Genomic DNA, 14,883 nt, shown 5'->3' with positions numbered 1-14,883 from the left:
GCCCCACCGGCAGCCTTCGGAAGGCTCCTCCAAAGGCTGGCGGTGGGGCAGAGAGACCTTCTCCCCGCGCCAGCCTTCGGATGGCTGTCCTGAAGACTTGCGGTAGGAGGAGGGTTTTCCTTCCCACCGCCAACATTCAGAACATTCCCACCGCCAACATTCAGAAAAACCCTCCTCCCACCGCAAGCCCCGGGAACAGAGGAGAAGCGCTGCGCGCCTTCCCCTCTGTTCCCGTACCTGTCCTGAAGGCTTGCGGTGGGGAGAAAAGCCCTTCTCCGCACCGCCAGCCTGGCAAGCGGTCTCCATAGGAACGCATTAATTGATTTTCAATGCATTCCTATGGGAAACCGTGCTTCGCAAGAAAAACTCGCAAGAAGAAAAAACTTGCGGAACGAATTAGTTTCGTCTTGCGAGGCACCACTGTACTTAGAAGACTTTAGCTACACAAGATGCGGAGTAACACCCCCCTCTCTTTCTCTCTACCTTGAATAATGATCATTGGCAGGTTGTCAGAGAAAGAATGCCAATTCAGATGTAATGCCAAAGCTATAAACATACAGTGGTACCTCTGGTTACGTACTTAATTCGTTCCGGAGGTCCGTTCTTAACCTGAAACTGTTCTTAACCTGAAGCACCACCTTAGCTAATGGGGCCTCCTGCTGCTGCTGCCGCCCCGCCAATTTCTGTTCTCATCCTGAAGCAACGTTCTTAACCTGAGGTACTACTTCTGGGTTAGCGGAGTCTGTAAACTGAAGCGTACGTAACCTGAAGTGTATGTAACCCAAGGCACCACTGTAATGGTACACAAGTCTCAGGTTCCCAGCCTCCCCCTACATATTTACATTTCTAAACTTATTTCTGGGTTTTCGGCAAACCACAGTTTAGTTAAATCACAGCTTGTCCTATTCAGAGAAAATAGCAAACTATTGTTTGCCAAGAACTCATAAATATGTTGAGAAACCACAAGAAGAGGAGGCAGTGCGTGAGCCAGAAGTTTGAGCACATCACATTATGCACTTCACATTAAACTATGGTGTGGCATTACACAAACTGGTGCTTACTCAGAAACATGGGCCTCTCAGCAATGGTGTTATGGCAGCAACACAAATATCTGTCCCCTTTGTGCACAAGGGCCCATTGCTAAGGTCTGATATATTTAGCAATCACATTAGTGCCCTGTCAATCACTGCTGGTCAGGTTGCATTTGGTGATGCCTATGTAACTTAACTGAACAAAATTTAAGAAATGTGTGACGTACAGGTTATATCATGTTTAGAAATTTACAACTTAATTCTGAACCATTGCACTGATACATATGCCTACAGGGGTCCCACACAGATGACCATGATACCCAAGTAGTAAAACATTTTACCAAATACCTGCTGCAGATATGGTGGGGAAAAGTGCAGTTATCATCCAAATACATGCCATCTTTCAGCACAATAAGCCTTAAAATTTTGATCTTTATAAGCTTGGGCCTGGAATGCCATTTAAGTTTCACAGGATTATATCCAACCGAGTCATACTAAAAGACTAAAAGTAGACTAATTAAAATAAATGGAAGTCCATTTATTTCAATGGGTCTACTTGAAGCATGACTAGTGTTGAATATCATCCACTCTGTATGCACATGATTATAAATTTGTATATCCCATAAAAGAAATCAGGCACATATTGATTTACTATACGAATAGGATATTGTAGCTTGATGAAGCAAATGAAAAGGAATATGTACACAATAAGCATCTTATTTTTGCAAGAGTAGGCATGCTTCTGTTTAGCATTAGACTACTCTATGAGTCTGCATACTGTGCTCAAAGAAATGCATTATATGCATTTTGGAAATCACCTTGGTTATATGATACCCAGAACCTTTTTCATCTCAGAGTTCAACCCGGCAATCTAATGGTTAATTAAGGACCTTCTGCATCTGCTTAAGGTCTAGTTAGTATTTGATAGCAAATCTCCTGAATGGCATAAAATGACATGTATTTTAACAGGTACAGCTAATGACAGCATATTAATATTAAATAAGGCCTGGTGATTAAGACAGTCTGCACTTTATTATCCTACTACACATGCCAAAATGGTTTGAACATATTTTTTGCAATATATTTAATGGAAAGTACATTTTCTCTCACCTATAATCAAGTATAGATCACAGTAAAATTCTTAGAAAGGTCCTTAAAAAAACAAAAAAAACAACCTGCAGTAGTTCATTGTAATTTTGTTCCCTAAGCTCTACAACTACATCTGGCTAAAACTGAACAAAAGAGTGATCGAGAACCAACATCTGTTTTCAATGTAAGATAAAGCTATTTACACGAACACTTAAATCACAATTCATTTCTGAAACATTTAACAGATATTTTCCAGTAATATCCAGGATATTTATCAGAAAATTGCTTCTGTTTATTAATGTTTTTGAATCCTGAACACAATCTTGACCACTTTGATACAGGAATGTTTCTCTAGCAACGGATGTAGCAGCCTCTGTGGTGCTGTGCTTTGCTGAAACAGAGCAATTACCGTCTGTAAAAATCAACAGTATCCAAATTGCTGAATGAGACAGGGCTTACATTAAAGATTCTGTACATAAAAAGGCTAACAAATGAAATGGTCATATGACAAAGAGCCAAGATGACATAATATTATCAAGAAATAGTGCAGTCATAATTTTAAACCCACAGATGGTCTTTGAACACAGAACGTACATCTATAGAATCCCAGGGCTGAAAGGGATTGCCAAGATTATGAGCTGTATCTTCCACACACTATGAGGAATGACTACACTTAAACTACACAGACGTTCATGGACTAAGGCCCACTCCCACAATAAATCTGTTAGTCTTTAAGGTGCCGGGAGACTCCATTGTTCTGGTTAAAAAAAAGGGGGGGGGATAACAGTCAGCTATCTTTCTGGAAGTTATATAGACATTGTTCCGCTGTGTAAGAACACTCTAAAGACCGTAAATATGTGTCAGACTATAGAATCACAGAACTGGAAGGAACCTCAAAGGCCTAGTCCAACCCCTGGTAGATTAAAGAAATCCACTATTACAGCATCCTTGAGAGGTAGCCATCCAGCCTCTTAAAAATGACTTAAAAATGGAGGCAAATCCACCACTTTGAGATCACATTTTTCACTGTTGTACAGCTCTTTCTAATGTTTAGTCCAAGCCCATTTTCCTGTAATTTGAGCCTATTGGTTGTTGTCCTATCCTGCGTGTGTGTGTGTGTGTGTGCGCGCGCGCACGCATTAAGAAGATTATTAGAATAATGTAGATACTTCCAATGCCAGACTGCCCTCTCCCATGGGTTTATAACAGTGGTGTCAGGTGTACCCCTGTACATCTGGTGGCCCATGAAAAGCAGAACTTGGGACATTGGGCAAGGGAGGTGACAATGGACAGCAGCAATGCCCACATTAATATTGCTTGAACTGGGTCTGACAGCAATAACAAAGGGTCACAGTAACAGTAGATAAAAACGTTCTCTCTCTCACACACACCCCACACCCCCGCCAGCTTTTTAATATATATATTTTTTCTATTTTTAAACATGTTGTCGTGTTTTATTTGGGTAATTTTGTCTTGTATTTTTGTAAATCACTCTGGAAGCTCTGCTGGCATGTGCAATATTAATCTTTTAAACAAAATTAATATTAAAAACAGAAATAACAGGAAAGAAGGAAGCAAGAAACCATGATACTTCTAAGAGCAACAGCCTCAGAAGAAGTCTCAATGGAGGCATGTTTTGACACAAAATCACTTTGGTGCTCACAGTTAAATTACTGCGTTTTTCACACCAATTAAAAATTACATTATCTCACAGATTTATAATTTCCAATTTGAAAATACATACAAATTATTGTTTTTGCTATCTCAGACGTGACACTGAATTTGGTTTCTGTCAAACCATAAATCACTTGAGATGGTACACAGTGAAATGATTTGGGGGGAAAGCTCAAAGCTTCCAGGTCAATTTGTTTATTAATTATAAAAGCAATGCCTGCTAAATGTATCAAAGACTTCTATAATCTGGAAGGTAGATTTGCTACCATGTCACATTAAGGCAGTGTTCTTCAACCCCCTTCAAAAAACCATGCATAAAATATATTATAGAGCATTATACTGAATGACTTACTTTAGACGTATTGTTCTGAATGTACTTTATGCAGTGTCATTTAACCTGACTTTCAGCATAAACTGAAGTAGGAATTATCAAGGAGCCATCTTATGTTACCAAGCAGCTCAGTTCAGTCAACCTTCTGCATGTGCCCAATAATTACGATGAACAACCTGCTATCTTTACCTCCCTCAGGTTTACTTTTCACTGGATGTCTCTTGCTAGCAGAATCTCAATTTAGAGGAGTCCAGAACAGTCTAGGCACCAAAGAATTCATGCCTAGCTGCTCCTGGAACCTTGGCATGCAGCTGTGACCGAGCATCCTCGGGTTATGGTGGAACTCGGGGAATCATCTTTTCTATTAGCATTTCATTTCTTCCCTTTCTATCTCCTCCATCTCACTGTCCTCATGAGATCTGAACCCTAGTCATGTGCCTTCAAGAAACTCCTCTGGTATGTGGAGGCCACCACTGCTGCCCTGTCGGATCCCTAGTGCTCCTCCCTGCTCCCTCCACACCCTGCCCCCCACCGCTCTATCCCCATCATAGAAATGAACTAAGTGCAAGCTATTGGTTCAGTCAATGTGGTTTTGTGTACAAAGGTTGTGTACAATCTAGCATTTATAACAATTCACCTTGCTATTCTGCAACACCACATGAGGTGCTTCAAGCCATGGAGCCTTTCATTATTCACCGACCACAATTTTGGCAATGAAAATATTATTATTATTTAGCCCAAAGTGAGACACAGTTGTCTTTTGATCATTCCTCCAAGTAATTAAGTGTGTACAAACACAGTGCAATAGCCCACATGGATTACAAACTCTAGATTGTGGAGTACAACTTCTAGATTAAAGATCCCCCAAATCTGTGGTTCTCTGGGTACATTTATAACTTACAGATTCATGAACACTTATGAACAGGAATGAAAACAATCCTTAGGATTTTCTCAATTTTTGTTGGGTATGAGAGAATTTGTATGTCTGCTGGATAGCAGTACCTGACCTTTCTTTTAATACTTTGAATTGTCCAAGAGTCAAATTCCACTTACAAGTCACAGCATTGGCCAATCTTGCTAAAGCAATCTTATTGCTTGAGTTCCACACATGTTAAAAACAATTCCAACAAATTTCTAACAAGCAGCTCCAAAGAACTGTAATTTATCTATTTGTAAAAGCCACATTTTGGTTGATAAATTATGAAAAATACAAGAACATTTTTTAAAAATCATATTGGTTTCATAGTGCTGCCTGCCAACATTTACTGTTGCATAATTGTTTCTTCGAAAATAATACTTCAAGGAGACTAAAATGTAAGAAAAAGAAGAAGGGGGGGGAAGAACCATATGATATTTAATGTATGTGTCCTACCCATCTTTTTCTGTTGGCTTCATCTCCTAAGGTTCTAAAACGTAACCCAACAGAGTGTTTAAAAGCAACCTATGTCATTAAATCAGTTTCTTTTAAGAGACAGCTGTGAAACTTGATTTGTGTTCAACAAATATCGTTTGCCATGTGGATAGCTGCCTAAGAAGGAGCTAGAATAGGGTACTTAATTAAAGCCATATGTCCCCACCAGTTATGTGCCATCTATGAAAGTAGCTACTCTCCAACAACTTACATATAAAGTAGCAGCTAAACCTTTATTTGGGGAAGGAACAAGTTAGTGGAACCACTGCTAGAAATGTTATCATCTAAGTGAGATGATGAGGAGGTATGAAGAGGAAATATATCATTTGGGAATGTTGTGGCTGGTACAGTAAGTACTGGACCACCACAGCAAATTCTTACAGGGTTCACAAATCTGGCAGGTGCAAGCCAATGACTGAAGTCATGAATTGTACCATGTATGCAAGCCTTCAGAGAGCAATCCAAGGAACCTGAACAGGCAGGCTACAGTGTTTGAACGCTCCCCTCTGCCATGACTTGGAGGGGCATGCTGTGGATATATTCTTTACTGAAAATTCATGAGATGCTTCAGAGTTTTGGCAAGCCAAAGTCATCATCGTTACACCACAGCCTTTCTATGATTTATTCAGGTTCCGTCCTAATTTTAATGAATATACAAAGAGCATTCTTGCATGGAGAAAAAGGAAAGTTGAATACTGTATAGTCATTTCTATTTAGTACACATAAATTCCTCAAACATGTCAGATTGTGGTACCCTTTTTCTGATGTACCAAACAGGAAGAAATAGCTCAGGCATTTGAAACTTTTCCACATGGAGAAGACCACTGAATGCAGCCACACCAAAGAAATTCACATTTGACCCAGTTCATTGATGAATAAAGGCACACCCCCTTTGCTGGCAATTCATGCAAGCGTGGCAGGTCTAGTTTTGCATTCATGTGAACTGTCAGCAAAAAAGTGTCTGAATAGACCTAGCAGAGTGAGTGTGAACTGGAACCATATCCACACCTAGGAGTGGTATTAATTCAATTCAGAACCGATTCAGTCTAGTTTGTACAACTTGAAGTACATTAGTAGTTAAAATTATAACTTAATGCATCTTAACTATTTTAAACAAATTTGAAAATCAATGTATGATTGTTAGCCCTGCTATAGGTGTTTAATTTAAATCAGTACCGCTGATTTTGTAGAAACCCATATGGGCATAGGTGTGAGCAAAACTGAGGGCAAGAAAGAGAAAGAGGAATAATTGAACTAAATGAAGAAGGAACAAGGAGGAATGACAGGAGGTCTTCTTGGTAACTAAATACTGTTTGCTTTAGTTTCATACAGAACTAATCACTAGAGGCCTGCTGCTTAAGGGTTGAGATGCCATCCTTATGCAAGGAGTTATGAAAGAACATAAATGAATTGTGAGCATGAATGTCTTTTATTGGTTTAGCCTGGTAACCCATTACTAAAGTATTTACAATTGTATATCTGCCTAAGATTCTGTCATGATCCTACTGGAACAGCAGCATAGTGTCACATAGAGTTTTGGTTTTGTGTCAGTTCTACAATCTTGGTTTAACATTTTCTCCTCATCATAGCAGACTTGCAGCCTGGGCATCCCCACCCCCCCACCCCCCCAGGGCAAAATGCCCCCTATTTCTTCCATACTTGGACCCTACTGAAGTGTGGAACCAACTAATTTTACTGGGCAACTCTCACTCGCAACTCAATTTTCTGATTACATGTTGATGTGCCCATGCACTCACTAATGCACTAATGACAAAAATGTAGATGTCCTTGAGGAGTGAGACTCATAAGGCCAGGAAAATCAGAAAGAAGGTTGGGCTCTTATCCCCATCAGATAATTCTTCCCAAAGAGAGAGAAAACCTGGCGCAAAGGCACCAAAGCAGATCTTAAAAACCAGGTGGGACTATATGGAATAGGTGAAAAACTACCAGATCTGAAGCTTACTTCTAAACAAGAGTGAGATTTGCAATGGGGGAAATACAACATGAAGCTAATTGGCTTCAATCAACTTTTTTTCTCAGCATGCAAAAAATCACTGGAACGAACCCCTGGTCAAGGGAAGAGAAAGAAAGAATATTCACTAGAAATTGCATTTGGAGCCAAACAAGATAAATTCTTTTGAAAGAATGAATGGAAAACAATGTTTTTTCATCATATTTTTAAAAACTGTCCTCTGTACATGGGGCAAAAACGCATCTTCTTTTTGTTTCTGTATATAATCAAGTCAAGATTGACTTGTATGGATTTGCTTATTCTTGCCATGCATCAAATCACTGATATTTTTTCCAAGAAAGCATGCTTATTATTATTATATTTCTCTAAGATGCCAGGTGGTAGTACTTGTAACCACTTGCTGTGGGAGTGAGAAATGGTTTATTTTTATTATTCATTATTGCAGTACTTCTTTTCCTTTTAAAGGAACAGCAACTTATCTCAAGGTAAATCAGAGGGTCGAATTAAGACTTCAAAAGCAAACATGAAGCTGCTTCGAAGAAAACAAAACAAAACCCCCAATAGCCCACTCCATAATATCTAGTAGAATTTAATTTCTGTTGTGACACATAATGTTCTGAACTGACAACATATTGTCAACAATCTACACTCCATTATAGAAAATGATACTCCCCCTCAAATGCCTTAGGTGATGGGCAGACAACCCCTAAACCCCCAAAAAGCTACTCACCTGCATCAGCGATAGAAACCATGGAACCAGATTTGGCAACAAATCCAGATGCCAATTCTGCCCCCACATTTACTCAGACAGAACTTTGCTGCCTCCACTGCAACTGTAAAGAGCAGTTCAGCAGAGTTGTTTTGGGTTCACCAGAAGCATTGGATGGACCTCTGGAGCACTTGATGGCATGTTGTGAGCAGTTTGCGCAGCGCTTTGATGATAAATTTGCTCAGCTCCTTCGTGCCTTAGATACCACTACTGTTGCAACTCCAGCTGAGGGAGCCAGTGCAGTGCTTTCCCATACTCTGTGCAGCCAATTTCAGATTATGTGGCCCGATCATGCAGACAGGGCTTTGCAATGATGAGGCCAGCTTGTTACTCTCTTGCCCATCCTGGCTGGTGAAAGTGGTTGATGGAACAGATCCAGGGATGTGATGAATACAGCATTATGGAAATGACTGGTGCCTGCTGCCCTTAAACAGGAGGTAGTATGCCCTCTCCTGAAGAAGTCCATGCTGGATATTACAGTTTATATCATAAACCATATGATATGCAGGAGTTCCTATAGGATATGAATAACCTGTATCCATTTCAATCTGGTTCATACAGAGTTTGGGGCATGAATCAACCTTGATTACCCTTATGGATGACATGTATAAAGAGTGGGACAGGCAGAGTGCGATTTTCAGACCCAAGTGTCCCTATTTTCCAGGGACAGTCCCAGATTTACAGAAGCCATCCTGATTTCTGATTTGATCCCATAATGCCCCGTTTTTCCTTAGGACATCCCTATTTTCACCACAGAAATGTTGGAGGGTATGGTAGGACATCCCTATTTTGATCTGAGAAATGTTGGAGGGTATGGACTTTTGATACCATTGATGATGATATACTCTTGGGCTGGTTCTGTGGGATTGGCACTGCAGGGCAATGTTTTAAAGTGGTTCTGCTCCTACCTACAGGGTTGTGTTCAGAGAGCAGCACTGGAGAACTGTGTTTAGGCTCCATGGTCCTTGCACTATGCTGTAGCACAGGGAACCATCTTGTCTCCAATGCTGTCTAACATTTGTATGAAGTCACTACATGCAGTCATTTGGAGTTTGGGGCAAAGTGTGATTCATATGCGGATGACACACAGCTCTATTTCTCCATAATTTCTGAGCCAGGATGGGCTGGACTAGGAGCAGTGGAGGACTGAATAAGGGCCAGTAAACTGAGCTTGAACCCAGGGAAAACAGAGGCACTGTGGGTTGGTGGTTAACATGTCTGGGAGAGCAGTTTCCTCATAGTGAGATCTCACATGCCTGTGGTACACTGATGAATACCACAACCATGTTGGTGGTGCCAATCACGTGTTGTTGCTTTTCACATCCAGATATTGCCTCCTCTCCCAGAATGCAAATCAGTAAAGGTGCAAAGATAACTTTATTTTATCACTCTGTATTATTCAGTTAACTCCCGGATAGGATTTTGTCTTCAGAAATTTTGAAATCACTTGGCCTGGGTTGAAAATGTACTGAATATAACCACACTATCGAACACTATACATTTAACACTGGCAGCAATTATTAATACCTGGTGTGGTAAGTATCTTTTCCCAGGGAATCTGTCTGGATGATGGATTAAGTTACATTGTTAAATTCAGCTTCAAACATTATCTCATACAATTAGCCAGACATAATTAGGCGTTAAAGTGAGAGGGTATAATAGTCAATCATGATCTTGTTAATCTTGTGGCCTGTGCTGATTCCCATAAGGTGAAGGCCAAAATGGACTACAGCATTTTTATTTGACTAGTATTTATGAATTCATGTATCATTATCTAAATATTACCTTTGATTGAGATCTCATTAAAGGTCTCTGTCTCATATCAAAATGTCAATAACCCTCCTAAGATAGGAAATGTCATTGACTAAGCCTGTACTTATTAATCTAATAACTTCAAAAATGATCACAGTTGCCTTTCAGAAAACAATTTCTTCTCATTAGACCCCCATTGTCAAGTTTCTGGTTTTTTCCCTCTCTTAAAAAATTAGCACCCATTCTTCAAAGGTAGATAATGAGAGGAGAATGTAAATAGTTGGTTCCATAATAAAATATGAACAATAAAAAGAAAATGAGGATCAACAGCTGGGTTGTTTCTTTCTCCAGAATAGAAATGGTTGGGCTTAGTGGGTAAGTGTTTCCTTTTGGACAGACATGTATTCAACAGTTACTGCTGAAGTTCATAAATGGATAATCTAAAATACCAAGCTAAGATACAAGGATTCACATGTGCTCCCACACTCACCCAGAGCTCTTAAGCAAATTCCCATCAATGGAAGAAGTATGTCTTTTCCTACATTCAGGGAAAACAACGATGCCTTGGTATTGCACTATCATAATGGACCAGATGTACACATGGAATGATCTTCATTCATTCTTTTTATCTTCCTTACAAATACCTGGCTTTGTATATTAGACTGACACAACAACCATATTTTTAATTTGTGTCAGGTACTATGACATGGTTGTATCCTGATCAATTGAAACCAGCATCAAATATTGATGGCACATTTTCCCAATATATGTATATTGTCCCAAGGGGAGAAAATACCTCAAACTGACAATAAGAAAAATCTCTGGAATCACAAATTCACGACAAAATAAAGAAATACCCATGTTTATTTAATTGCCATCTTGGCTTTAAAATACCTCCATGGTCAGAGCCACTATGCTGTGGTACCAGTTGCTGAGGACCAATAGGATGCTGGCCTATGCTGGATTTTGGTCTGATCCAGAATAGGGCTCTACTACCATCTTCTTGCAGTCCATGGGACTCTCAAGAGTCTCCTCCAACACCATAATTCAAAAGCATCAGTTCTTCGGCGATCAGCCTTCTTTATGGTCCAGCTCTCACTTCCATACATCACTACTGGGAAAACCACAGCTTTAACTATACGGTTGTTGTTTGGGGCTGATCGCCGAAGAATTGATGCTTTTGAATTATGGTGCTGGAGGAGACTCTTGAGAGTCCCATGGACTGCAAGAAGATCAAACCTATCCATTCTTAAGGAAACCAGCCCTGAGTGCTCACTGGAAGGACAGATCGTGAAACTGAGGCTCCAATACTTTGGCCACCTCATGAGAAGAGAAGACTCCCTGGAAAAGACCCTGGTGTTGGGAAAGATGGAGGGCACAAGGAGAAGGGGACAACAGAGGATGAGATGGTTGGACACTGTTCTCAAAGCTACCAGCATGAATTTGACCAAACTGCGGGAGGCCGTGGAAGACAGGAGTGCCTGGCGTGCTCTGGTCCATGGAGTCATGAAGAGTCGGACACGACTACACAACTAAACAACAACAACAACAGCTTGTGTTATGCTCTTACAACAGGAATACAACATCTGACATGGGGAGCTGTAGAATTCATTATTTATACTTTGCCTATCACTACATTATGCGCCAAATAAAACATACCATCAAAGGTTATAAGCAATCAAAAACAAAGTGAAACAGAATGCAGACATTCTGGAATTAACCTATATTGTCCAATATTTAAGCAGAAAATCCTTAACAAGACATTCATGGGAAGAAATACTTCACACTGTTATACTTCAGTGACTGTTAGAAATAATATTATCAATATGAGAATGTATCACAGTTATGGTGGATTATTATTAATACAGCACCATGATGAACTGTTAATCATTACTTAGTGAATTACAAATCTCATATAGAGAAAATAATGCCATAAATAATTAACAGTATAGACGGACTAACATAACTATAAGCTAATTATACACCACCTAGCTGACAGTTACATTCATCCGAGCTTTTAGGTCTCTGTATAATTCTGAATTTGCAGTTGAACATTTGCTTTTCTTCATGTAGCTTCAGTATTTTCTCTCCACCCCCCCCCCTCTCATATAAAATGCAGAGGTACTCCAAAGCGGTATTCTGTAGTGCTGTTTTAATAAAATATTCAACTGCTTAGATCTTGTTCCTATGATCTATGCAGAATGCAAAGAAGAGCATAGGGTTGACCCCAGGGCTCTCTAAGTCAACAAGCTCAGGAGAGCTCTAAGAATGTGGCTGATTACATTCTGAAGGAAAGCCCATATGCAAAAACAAAACCACAGGAGTATTTGAAAGGAGTGAAACCTTGATGGACCACAGCACTAACACTGGAAATAAGCCTCTGTTTGCTGTTTTAATGTTAAACGTTTGCATGGCTATGGCTGGAGATAAGTCTCTGCCTGCTGCCTGCTGCCTGCTTCCAGACAGGGTTCTCTCCCTGCTCTACCTGGAGATGCTTGGGGTTGAACCTTCGGCCTTCTGCACACAAAGAAGATGCTCTACCACTGACTCTCTAGCCATCTCGGGCTTAGAAGAATACCTTGGTCTATGATATTGAAAACCACTAGAGAACCAGGAGAATCAGCAAGGTAGGGCTCCTACTATTCATTTCTCAGTCCATGGCAGCTTCCATTCCAAAACCCGGCCGAAAACCAGACTGGAGTGGCTCTAAATAATCAGTTTCGGACAGAAAAGCCTGAAGATGAGATGCAATCATGTGCGCTGACACTTCAGATTCTACCCTTACTTTACATTTCAGCTTGGGAGTCATTTAGCTGACAGGGAATATTTAAATGTGTGAAATAAACAAAATTATCAAGGACTGGCTTCTATCATAGTTTGTTTTTCAGTGAGGACTGAAAACTTGGTGATTACAACAGGGTTTGGGGACATAGGCCTGCAAATATATGTTAAGCGGTTTTTGTTGCTTTTATTAAGTTTAGACTTCCAATACATTTTTCAATGCTTTTAAGTGTTGCAGATGCAAATTTTGTTAAAATTCATATATTATTATTAGTCCCTTTGATTGAATTCTGATGTTCAAAGCAGGATATAAGTATTTTAAACAAGTACATAAAAAAGGTTGAAATATAATTTTTAATTATATTTTAGATATAGGCTGATATTTTTTTTAAAAGGACTAGGTGTACTAAAAGGTTTCCTCTTCCTTGCCTTGTATTTCTTGTTTTTTTTTCTTCTGGGTATCACTTTGATTTACTGCCATCATGTTTAGATGAGCATCAATTACAAGTCTGCATTGCCATCTTAGCGTCAGAAACACCAGTGTTATTTGCTTGTAATACATGTGGGTGATGGTAATAAATCCTCATCTAATATAAGATTAAGTTATGATCCTAAGTTGTTGTAGCTCAGATTCTTTTCCCATTCTGGAAGAATATATTAAAGTTATGGAATGAAACATGAGGCTAAAAACTTAAGAGGATTGTGAAAGGGAGCTAGACCCATAACAACGCCAAATTTATGATTATGTGAACTAAGCAGTCATTTTTTTTCCCCTATTGGCAGAATAAGAGGCTCTTAGTGACTGGCTATAGTTGAAGGATATTAAATCATGACCATGCAAATTTCTATTTGATAGTGCATTTGGATGGTAATATATTAGGTGTTGTAAAAGTACACTTGTCTTTGCCGTAGACCTTTGCTACCATATGATAATAACTTTTAAGAGAATACATACAAATTTCTATTCATCAGCAACAATGAATGAATTTTGTCTCAATATGGTAGACTAGGTTTTTTTTAAAAAAAAAAAAAATGTTAAGACTTAAGGCATGCTTCTCTAAGAATCCAGAGAACATTTCTTGTTAACTCTAGTTTTTCTCACTGAATTGCTTCTATGGTTGGTTAATCTTGATTTATAAGCTGTTCTGCCACCGTATTATCTAACCTATGTTCATACATGATCTGAAATAGAGCGTCTCTTCACGTGGGGTTGGGTTGCTGCCTCCCCTCCACACAAATAGACAAGTACAGTGGTACCTCAGGTTAAGTACTTAATTCGTTCTGGAGGTCCATTCTTAACCTGCAACTGTTCTTAACCTGAAGCACCACTTTAGATACTTGGGCCTCCTGCTGTAGCCTGGCCACCGGAGCACGATTTCTGTTCTCATCCTGAAGCAAAGTTCTTAACCTGAAGCACTATTTTTGGGTTAGTGGAGTCTGTAACCTGAAGCGTATGTAACCTGAAGCATATGTAACCCAAGGTACCACTGTAATTGCAGATGCCCGTTTGTATGTATGGGAAACTGCTCCCCGCCTTTTGACGAGTTGGGTCACCACATTCTGCACCAGCTAAACTTTTTAAGGTCAGCCCCAAACTGACTTTTGTAATTAATTGTTACAAGGCATGGCAATAGTCACTAGCTTAAGTGGCTTGGAGAAAGGATTTGAAGGGTTGCAGAGAATAAGTTAGTTTTCACAGGCTGTGCACCTCTGGTTACGAAACTGCTAGGAACAAGCAAGAGGGAGCTGGTGTAACTAGTGCACTCTGGGTTGAGTACTGGATAGATTAGCAAGATAATATAAATGCAAAATACAAATGCAAAATAATGAATAAGTAGTATAGCTCTATGAATAGCTGAGAATCACATAGCAATCATTTCGTCCCAAACGGAAGTGGTTCTGTGTTAAATGTTTTCTGCATTCTTCCACTCATCAATATAATTCTAACAAAATATCTGGCCACCTCCTTTCCTCGCATCCTCCCTCTAGTTATGGTAGGAAGCTGCTTTTCATGCAGACAGCTCATTGATCAATCTACTTTAGCACTGTTGACTCCAGTGGTCACCACACTTC

The 14,883-nt window shown here is 39.7% G+C and overlaps 1 protein-coding gene across 6 annotated transcripts in view; it reads right to left on the bottom strand.

The window, feature by feature from the left end:
- The window catches only part of DGKB (diacylglycerol kinase beta), a 248,765-nt gene that overhangs the window by 118,480 nt on the left and 115,402 nt on the right, over window positions 1-14,883 (bottom strand). The gene's annotated exons all lie outside the window — the stretch shown is intronic.

This window comes from Podarcis filfolensis (assembly GCF_964270895.1).
Source record: "Podarcis filfolensis genome assembly, chromosome: 12".
NCBI classification, from domain to species: Eukaryota; Metazoa; Chordata; class Lepidosauria; order Squamata; family Lacertidae; genus Podarcis; species Podarcis filfolensis.
This window is presented reverse-complemented; position numbering and strand designations above follow the sequence as displayed.